Here is a 10865-nt window from a genome sequence, read left to right as displayed (position 1 = left end):
CTGTCAACTAGCTGTCTCCTAGATCACCACAATCTGCTTACTTTCTAGTCTAAAATGCCAACACATTTCTGTATCTTTATCAGTTGGTGTTATAAAATAAAAAGCAGCTTGATAATTTAGTATGGCAGGGTTTTTTTTTCCTAAGTCAAAATAAAACTATGAGTGAAGATTCATGATGCCCACATTCTTTTTAAGTTGCCCAAAAGTAAAGAAAAAAATTGTTTAAGTGATGCCATTTTCTGAATGCGAGCTGACTTAGCTGTGCGGCTGCACTCCAGGGGTGTGCATCTGCAAAACCAGGTTTAAAGAGAAACTTGTTTTCTTATTTTTGTCAGACGATATAATTGGATAGGAGTGTGTATTGGCTGAGCTAGTAGATCAAGTGTTTTTTTTTTCTTCCTGTGTCCAATGAGATCACATTTTAGAGAGCAGAGGGACTTTCTCAAGATTCTGTAACTCACATTGAAAGCAACATAATTCACTAGTTTTAGAAAACATATATTAAGCAAGGAACTTCAATTTAAATGCTCTCTACTGAAATTCTGACAATGTTCTATAGGTATTTAAGTTTCACATTTAAGATAATGCCAATTAAAGATATTCTGTGGAGCACGGTCAATAGTATGTTCAGTCTTTTTCAGGCCAAACATCAGGGCCACATTCATACTTTGTTGGATATTTCACTGTTCTGGTGCTAGAGTGGTCATTTACCTTTGGATTGCTTTGTCTACACAGGAAAATACAGTTGCATATTACTGCTATAGTGCAATGATAGCACAATATGCAGTGATGTGCGGATGCAGCCCAGATCATTCCCTACCTACCATATGAAGATGCCATTGTTTTTATGTGAAAATGTGTTCCATCTCTATATCATCCAACCATTACATAACTTAAGGAAGGATTATGATCTCTCATCTTTCATTCCAAACGCTGACTATTCAGCGCATCTCCATTCTTAGGGTTTGAGCTGCACAAATACAGAAGAATTTTATAATACCGTTTATAATATAGCATGTGCGGGAATGTCTCTAAAATATTTTTCTCACTCTAGTTTTTTTACCCACTCTCAATTTTCAGTTGGTAATGTATGCAAATAGTATTTAAATATAAATTTGTGAGCATTAATTGTGTTTGGTATTCTGAGCCTTCATTAGAGAATACTATCAATTTGAAGTTGCTTAGATCTACTGTAATGCCTAAGAAGATTGTTTCTTTTATTTTGAAATAATCAAAATGGGCAGATTTTGGAGGCATAACAATGAAGCCATTGTGGAGAAAATGCTTCTGATGCACATTGAGCTACCAAGTTATACTCTGCTATGTCACCTGCATATTAAAATTCAAAACATATTGTTTTTCTGCCATTTCAACAGAATATCAGGACAATGAAATTCTATTTGGTTTGGGACTTCTACTTGTAAGGAAAAATTGAAGTCCATTGAACAAAGATGATATTATTTTCTTTTTAAATGTGCCAATGAAGGATTGTTGAAAGCTAGGAAATGGACTGATATCTTCTGTGGATAAATACTTTTTATTTCAGGGTTTGGGCTTGACAGAACCCCCACATTCAGTTTTAAAAGGTTATTCTGTCTCTGGGCAGAAGACAGGCAGGAAGAGGGAAATCAATTGCTTTCAAGTAACACTCAAGTACCAACCATCCAATCTTTGGAAATGCTAATATCCAACCTGGCCAGTGACAATGAAACAGTCAGCTCACACCTTGGTTGGAATCGGACACCTAGAAGGGACATAGAAACTTGGGAGTGTCTTCCTGGAGATTTTTGGGAAAGGATTGTTTGATCTACAAGGGGATGGGAAAACAGAGGAGATAAAATCCTTTGTCATGGAGGGAGTTGGGTCCATTTTCGCAGGTCCATCTTATCTAATTACATCTGGAGGAAGGAGCTCTCACACTTTAGCTTCATTGTGATGGGTGCCATTGCCACATTGAGCAGAAAATGGGCTGCCTCCCTTGACAAAGATTCCAAGGTAATGGGAATCTTTTTAGAAAACTAACTTCTAAGGTAAAGAACCTGCGTTAGAATAAGACCAGCTAGGGCATGTACAGAATGAGGGATAGGGGAATTGCATGTTTACACTTTTACTTTGTATTTTTTGCTCAATCCATTGCTTTGCAAAAAGTATGTGAATGGACTTTTGATTTGTAATAAATACTTTACTATTTTTAATGTTGATAGTTATCTTCCATAACACATAGACCTCCACCATTCGAACATGCTATTTGAGCTGGGCACTGGGGAAGGGAGGTAGTAAAATGTTAAATCTCTATTTCTCTGGGAGTGCAAAAGTGTGATCTGCTGTTCGCATTGGAACCAGTTGCTGGATAGCAGGCAAGGCAGCCACTAGGCAAAGCCTGAGAATAGCAACACAAGAAGGAAAGCTTGAAGCACTACTCCTCTAGGTGGGTAATTCCTAAAGCAGCCAGTTGGTGGCAGTGTAACAAAGAAGAAGTGAGAGAGGGAAACTGCTCCAAGGTTGAGTGAACTGGGAGAGTGGCACCTTGCCAGGCAGGTACTTGGAACAGTCACAGGGCACCTAGATAACTCGGAGGGCTGAACAGAGCAGCATTCATGGGTCAGCAAGGCCATTGTGCTACATCTTCCTTTTTTCATTTTTAAAATAGAAGTTTTGCAGGAGAATATAAACTTCTCCTTATCTGGGCTCTTTGTCTCTGTGGCCCTTATATAGCATCTGGTACTGCAGACTAAGATGTGTGGGCTGGGTGGGTATGGCAGGAATCAAGACACAAAGAGTTATTATACATGAATTCTTTTGTCTTTCCCTATTTAGCTTTGGTTGTTAGTTAAGCTTTCTTTTATGTATTGTTAACAACATAAAAAATTAAGAAAAGCCCTGCTGGATCAGACCAGTGGACCGTCCAGTCCAGCATCTGGTCTCACACAGTGGGCATCCAGTTCCTCTGAAGGGCCAACAACAGGTTATAGAGGATAAAGTCTTCACCTGATGTTGCTTTCTGGCACTGGGATTCAGAGGTTGACTGCCTCTGAACCTGAAGGTTCAGGTCTAGCAGTCACTGATAGACCTGTTCTCCATGAGCTTATCTAATCCCCTTTTAAAGCAGTCTATGCATGTGGCCATCAGTACATGCTTTGGGAGCAAATTCCACATTTTATCACTCTCTGCTTGAAGAAGTATTTCCTTTGTCCATCCTGAATCTACTGCTCTACAACTTCATTGGATTCCCTCAAGTTTAGTATTTTGGGAGAGGGAGAAAAAGTTCTACTTATCAACTGTCTCCCCTCCATGCATAATTTTATAAACCTCTATCATAATCCCCCCTTAGCTGTTGTTTCCAAATGAGGCTGCAGCATAGGGGCATTAGAATGTTGGTTGTTTTATTTTCAGTCCCTTTCCTAATAATCCCTAACAGAGTTTGCCTTTTTCACTGCTGCAGCACACTCTATTGACTTTTGAAATTCCAATTATATAATGTCCATCGGGTCACCATACGACTGCTCTGTTTCACTCCAAATAAATTCCCTTAAATGAATGACATAGAAAGGGATCTTTATTCTGGGTTAATATTAAACATGTTAATATTAAACAGCTAAACACATCTAGAATGCTTGACTTTTTATAGTGGTTAGAGACTGCAGTCAGGGTTAGCAGAAGCTGTAAAATATATGCTTAAGAACTGTGTTATATTCACAGAATTAGATACGTCACCCACATTCCAGAAGACTTACCATTTTACTCAGCCGTATTAGGATATAAGGCCTTTTATGTAGGAATGTTTCCCCACAGTCCCCCCCACCCCCGCCGACTGCTTCAGTGCTTCCTTTTGATTATGCATGCCTCTTCCACCCATCAGAGGTCGCCTTGGTCTCCCCACACGTTTTGCCCGTGTTTTCCAGATGCTGTTTTAGCCAAAATGTGGAAAATGTGGAAAAAACGTGGGGAGAGCGAGGTGACCTCTGATGGGCGGATAATGCATGCATAATCAAAAGGATGCCCTGAAGCAGTCGGCAGGGGTGATCACGGGGAAATGTCCCTGCATAAAAGGCCTAATTTGTATATATGAGGGATGGGACAACATCAGGCTTGTGTCCCTACCAAGCCATGATCGGTGAGTGTTGAGGCATATTGTCAGTTATATAGTTGAAAATATTATATGTAAAGTTAAGTACAGAACTGATTATACTTCAGCACACATACACACAAACTAGGTTTGCCAACTCTGGCTTTGGAAATGCCTGGAGATTTGAAGGCAGTGCATGGAGAGAATGCAATTTGGAGAGGGCTAGAAGCTCCATGGAGATGTGATGCCATGTAGTCCACCCTCCAAAGCTGCCATTTCCTCCAGGGGAACTGAAGTCTGAAGATCAACTGTAACTTTCAGAGAACTCCAGGCCCCACCTTGAGGTTGGTATCCCTAACACACACAAGCATTTACAGTGTTGGACATTAAATGAGATATTTAGGGCTGGACTATAACTCAAAGATTTAGAGTCTTTAAGTATTCTGCCACGGCTGTTTACAAAGTCATTTTATACACAGACATAAAATATAAAATATTTTGTATGCTGAACTTTATTTCCCATTGTTTTCTTCCTAAAACAACATGAAGCCCCTTTAGAAACAGATGGTGCCCATGAACTGAACAGTAGACTGTAATAAGGATTTTAGTACAGGTTGTTTGTTTGATATTTTGAAAAGAGGAGACATTAACAACATTCTAGTAATGTGGTTCTATTAAGGAGGAAAAACAACATTTTTACAAGCTGAGTGTTTGCAATGGCAATGCCAGCTGTCTATACTTGTATTCTAGCAGTCATTATAATACTCATCTTGCTGGCTTGCAAATCAAATTCATTACTTCACAATTAAATCCCATATCTAACATCAAGAAGCAGTGTAAAGATACAGGAAAAACCAAATAGCTATTTCCATATATAGGGACTATAATTAATTTAAATCAGCCTAAACAAGACTATCCTTTTCATTTCTGGATCTGTTAGACGTTGAGGGGCATGAAAGACAGATCTAACCCTTGTTTGTTTTGTCTTCCAAATTAGAAGAGAACCATTTTGTAATAGCCATGTGTGGGATTTTTCCCTCATTGTTAAGTTTTTTTCCACTAAAACCATATCAAGCAAAACGTTGCATATTGTATTGCAGCTTTAAGGGTTTACTATATACTTCTACCCAAAACTGTATCACACACACACACTCACACACACACACCCCTTGTGCTGCTACTTGCCTTGAAAAGAAGAAACATAAGCACCCCATCTTTTCTTTTTACAAAGTCGATAGCAGAATTTAGCTGGCAGTTTCAATACATGAAACAGTGCATAGGTAGAAGGACAAAACCTCCTTCTGAAGGTCTACCTCTCTGGTTTGAGTCCCTGCAGCAGCAGCTTTTCTTAGCACAATGATACCTTTAGATCATTCTGATCCTAGCAAGGGTACATTCCACCATTTGCTATGCAGTAGCATTCTGGAGAAAATTATATCTACAGTTTCTTGCAATTTCAGAAGGCTTCTAAAACAAAACTTTATATGTACATTTGGCTTCCCAAGATAACTACTTTGTATTTTCAAACCTTTTTTGAAACTACTTTGTATTTTCAAGTAGCCTTGAATTTTCAAACTTTTTTGTGATGGAGGTTTTAATTATGTTTTTAGAATTAGTTCATTTTGCACTGCTGTTATTGTTGTTTCCTGATATATATATATCCTTTGGCTTTTCTTATTATTCTATGTGCACAGCACACGGGCAATTGTATATTGTATATTTCATATACTGTTGTGTATTGTGTCTTATGGATTGGTTGTATTGATATATAAAGTTATTGTTTAACAATTCAGTACTATTGAGCAGTTAATATCCAAAAATGACTCACACATATTAGGAAAAATATATAAACTGCTCTTGAAATACGACACAGAAGAAGAACAAGTGAAAACAAACATGATAAAGTGGATGCAAAACTTTGGAGAAATGATTAATATGGATTTATGGGAGAAACTTTGCTCCTCCGAATTGAAATACACTGTTTCCCAAGAAGTAAAAGAAAATTGGTATAAGACCTTCTACAGATGGTACCTGACTCCCAATATGCTTTCTCAAATGACAACTCCAGGGAAAAAAGGCGCATGTTGGAAATGTCAAGAATCAGACGGTTCTTATTTTCATGTTTGGTGGACATGTCCAAAGCTACAACCATACTGGAAAAGAGTTCATCGTGAATTACAACTGATGTTAGATGTGAAGTTTACATTTGATCTAAAATTTTATTTACTCAGTATATTACCGTCAAATTTACCTCAAAAATCGCATGACGTTTTTAAATATGCCACAACAGCTGCCAGAACAACCCTAGCAAGAACATGGAAACAAACCCATACACCCGAAATTGACGATTGGAAAGGAAAACTTTTGGAATATGCAGTAATGGCTAAAATGACTGATGAACTAAATCCTAAATCCGGTGAATCTACTGAGCAATTTCAGGAAAAGTGGGCATCTTTTTATACATATATGAAATGTAATCAATATAATTAATCCATGTTAAAATATTAAAATACCTTGTAGAATACTTTTTACCTTAAATAACTGTCTAACAAGAATAAGAAATTAGAAAATTCAAGAGATATTATGAAGCAATAACCTTAAACCAAAGTTACTTCCTAACTTTACTGTATTCTGAAATCATTATATAATACTGTATTGTTTTTATAATGTTAATAGCTATCCCTTTCCTTTTTTCCTTTTCTGTACCCCTCAAAGATATAAAGAAAAAAAAAACAATTCAGTACTATTTCCTGCATGTAATTAGTTGATGTCTATTTAGTAGATACTGCTTAGCCATAGTTGCTGCTTTTTTGCTAAGTATCTGGAGGTTGGAAACCCTATGGACACCTGAAGACATTTTCTTCATTGACATGGATATTTTTACCCCAGGACTAAGTTTGCATCTTGGTCTATGATAACAGTCATTATTCTAGTGCACCCACCAAAAGTTAGATTTTCACAGAGAAAATGGTGTTTATCAGCCATGACAAATGCTATTAGCAATGCAAGGAGTTATATTCAGAAGGTCTGACACCCTTTTTCTTCTTCTACATAAGGGAAGTTAAGATCTTTTGACCTTGAGTGTTTACCAGCTCATCTATAAGAACCTCCATTTAATATGTCCTGGGTTAGGCATTGGCATGTTCTTGTAATGTTTTTGAAAGCTTTAAAAATCTATTATCTTCTAAGCAAAGACTGAAGAAATTGATTAGCCTTTTCAACTTTCTTCCAGAACATAACAAATTTGACACAAACTTAACGGTCATGTTAAAGCTCAATAGAAATGTGGATCATAATGAATTTTAACGCTGTGCTCACTTCGAAATCTGTTTGAAGCTTTCCCGCTAGTGTTCTGTAAAGCATTGTATATCTTTCTAAAGATACATATTTATATTCTGATCCAAATATAGCAACATTTAAAGAAGGGATAAGAACATATTTTTTTGAGGAAGAGAATGCAGTTTTCAAGTGATAATGAGGAATTCTCAGTGATTAAATAGTTCATCACATAGCATATTGACACTGAATTATAGTATTCTATTTTTATATTAGCTATGCTTACACACATTTGCTTTATACACTTTCAATTTTATTTATTGTACATTGTTTATCACCTAATGTTGTCATTTTTATTAGCAACCAACTAAACTAGTAGATTTCTTAGCTAAACGAGATTTGTCCATTATGGCCAGAAAAGCATGAGTGCAATGCAGTTCAATTAAAACTCAATGTACATTTTCATCTCATTGGTTTCAGTAGGGTGAGCCATCAGTTTTGTACAGTAAAAGACTATCAAAGTGTCATTTGAAAGAACTATTTGGCCTAATGGGGCAAGAGAGAATCCTAGGCATGCCATTGTGGTGGAATAATAGCATTGTTTACCCTGAGCAGAAGTCTTTGTATTCCCAGTGATACTTGTGGAGGATGAGGGAGAGAAAGAAGAGGTAAGAATTATACATGGCTTTCTAGTGATGACTGAAGCAGAATGTTTGCACCATCTTGAGTACAAGGAGGCTAGCATCTTAAAGCTACACATTTTCACTAATTAAAACCAAATTCCAAAAACTGATAATGTGTTATTTATTCAGACATATCTATATCACTACTGATGTGTCTCATCTAGATCCTTTCTGATGTACTGGGAAGCTGTTCTGACAGGGGAGCAACTGTGGACATTAAAAGGGCTATAGTTCAGTGACACATATTTTGTTTGTGGAGGGTTTCAGTTTCAGCCCCTGAACTTTTAATTGAAAGGATTTCAGATAGCAGAGCTAGAAAAGTCATCTCACTTTAGAGATCCTTTGCCAGTGAGAACTGTCGATATTGAACCTGATGAAGTCGGGATCCATAAAAGACAGGCTACCAGGGCATAGGCCAACAATTTGATAAGTTGGCAGCACTAGCTGTCACCTATGTTTGACCTCCTGAAGAAGGATGACAGCTCCTGAAAGATCTCTCTCCCTTGTCTGAATTTATCTGGGCTAAGGTGTAGCAAAGGTTTATTCATTCATTATTTCAAAAAACAACAACACCATTTTAAGCTGCCTTTCTACCTGATCAGAGTCCTCAGTGTGGCACACGTAAAGACATTAAAACATTATAAAATAATTCATTAAAATACATAAACAAAGAACACCAGAAAGGAGGGTCAGTAACCACTGGGAAGTATGCTAAACGAAACAGAAAAGTCATTTCAAGTTTTTCTCCCCATGCCTGCTCTTGCTTCTCCCTCCCATGTGTCTGTTCCCCTCATCCTACCCCCTCTCCTCAAAGTCCTTATCAAGTGTACTAAGGAGAGAATAATGCTGGAATACCATGAGGCTGCTTATTTGGTCACTTTCACAGCAAGTGTTGGTCAGTTTCAATTCTCTGCAGGATAGAACAGAGCTGGGCTGATTTGCCACCCTTCTGTTATATGCATCCTCTTATAGGCATGAAATCCTTTTTTTGTTTGTTTGCGCAAATGAAAGAATCCCACTGTGGGGCTGGTGGGGGCTGGAGATATATTTAAAAAAAAATACACCACAGCCAATTACAAAGCAGTGTTTTCAGGAGGGAAAGATTCATGCATGGTTCAGAAGCTCCATATTTCACTAGGGATGCATAATTGACCACAAGGTATCCCTGGAATTTCTTTTGGGCAAGAAGCCCCCGTGCATAGTGTTTTGAGAATTCGACTGCAAATACTGAGCAGTTAGGGAGCAGCAGAATCAGACCATGCATAAAAGGACTAAAAATCTTACCTGACAGTTTGAAAATAAATGCTAAAGTTGTCCCATGAAGGGAGCTTGGATGATAGGACTAGTGATAGAATTATAAAAGGAAGTTGAAATTCTTACATTTTGAAGTTGAAATTCGTACAACATGTGTTCTGGTCTTCTGAGGAAGTTTTATTTGCATGATGCAACCAGGTGACTTTTTTTGGGGAAAATGCTTGCTTCAAAGAAGTTCTGGTTCTGAGCATAATATGTTTACTCAGTACTCTGCAGACTTTTGAATGGAACTGTCAACCATGTCTCTAAACTTTCTGTTTAATTTATTAAGGTATATGATACAGTTAATCATGTTGCTTGGCGATACATAGCAACTAAGTCTATATGTTTTATATTTTATTATTCCAATATTTATACCTCTATGGAATAACAGTGCTGTATCTCTGAGTCTGCTTTTGGATAATGGCTTTCTCTTTACTTATAGCAGTTATACAGTTTTTGACTACCTCATCCCACCATCACAATGTATGCAGCTAATATGCTAATTTATCTTTATGGCAGCTCTCAAGGGTCATTACCAAAGCATAGTGAAATATACTGAGGGCATTAATAACGACTGTAATAAAACTGGCTTTCAAAAGCATTAAGAACAACATAATGATGCTTGCAAAGCTGCAAATATCTTGGTGAAAAGATGAATGTGCATTAAATGGAGTTTCATTTTGGTAACATTCATTTTTTTTTTATTTAGATGAGTGTATAAAACAAGTTAATTTACCATTTGCAAATAACTAGTTAAAGATTTAATCATGAAAAGTGCGTTTACTTTGAATGTGTTATTACTCCCACACTTGCACCTTAGCAAATTGAATTGGTTTTTGCTGGAAGGTTCTTGGAAATACAGAATGGATAAAATACCGACCCTGCTGTTATGAGAGCTGATTATTAGGATTAAGGGGGGGGGGGAACTGTTTGTAAATTAAATTGAACTTTAAAAAAGTAAATAAATTAAAATAATTAAAAATCTTTTTAAAAAGGCCGGGATGAACTAAGCATCTTTAGGAAAGTGTCTTTAGGTTTGCACAATTAATATGTTCAATCAGCTACATGCATTTTGTCAAAGTCACTGGAGAATGGACTTACTAGACATGAGGACATTTGAGTTATGTGGTCCCAGATACCTGCTAAATTTTAATATTTGTTTAAAAATATTATCTTGCGTTTTAGCCATAGTCACTAACAAAATGGATACATGATTAAAACCATTCCAATCAATAAAACGCCAGTTAAAAATAGTTACCAATATGACCATGGACTCAGCGGTATAAAGATAACCCAGGCTTATTCATGAGCAGAATAAGAAAATAAAAAAGATCGATTATGCAGAGCACCTCCTGTTAACCACACCCTTTTCTATTTCTCTTTATTTTTAATATCTGAATGAATGTTCAGCCCATGCATTTTGCCTTCAGAAATGCTAGTGAAGATAACTATAATTAGCATTTTTATCCAATTGCATCAAATCTCTCTCTGTATAGATGAGTTTAATTTTTTTTAAATCCTCAAATACCTGTTGTTGTTGTTGT

This window comes from Euleptes europaea, chromosome 10 (genome assembly GCF_029931775.1).
Source record: "Euleptes europaea isolate rEulEur1 chromosome 10, rEulEur1.hap1, whole genome shotgun sequence".
Taxonomy (NCBI): Eukaryota; Metazoa; Chordata; class Lepidosauria; order Squamata; family Sphaerodactylidae; genus Euleptes; species Euleptes europaea.
This window is presented reverse-complemented; position numbering follows the sequence as displayed.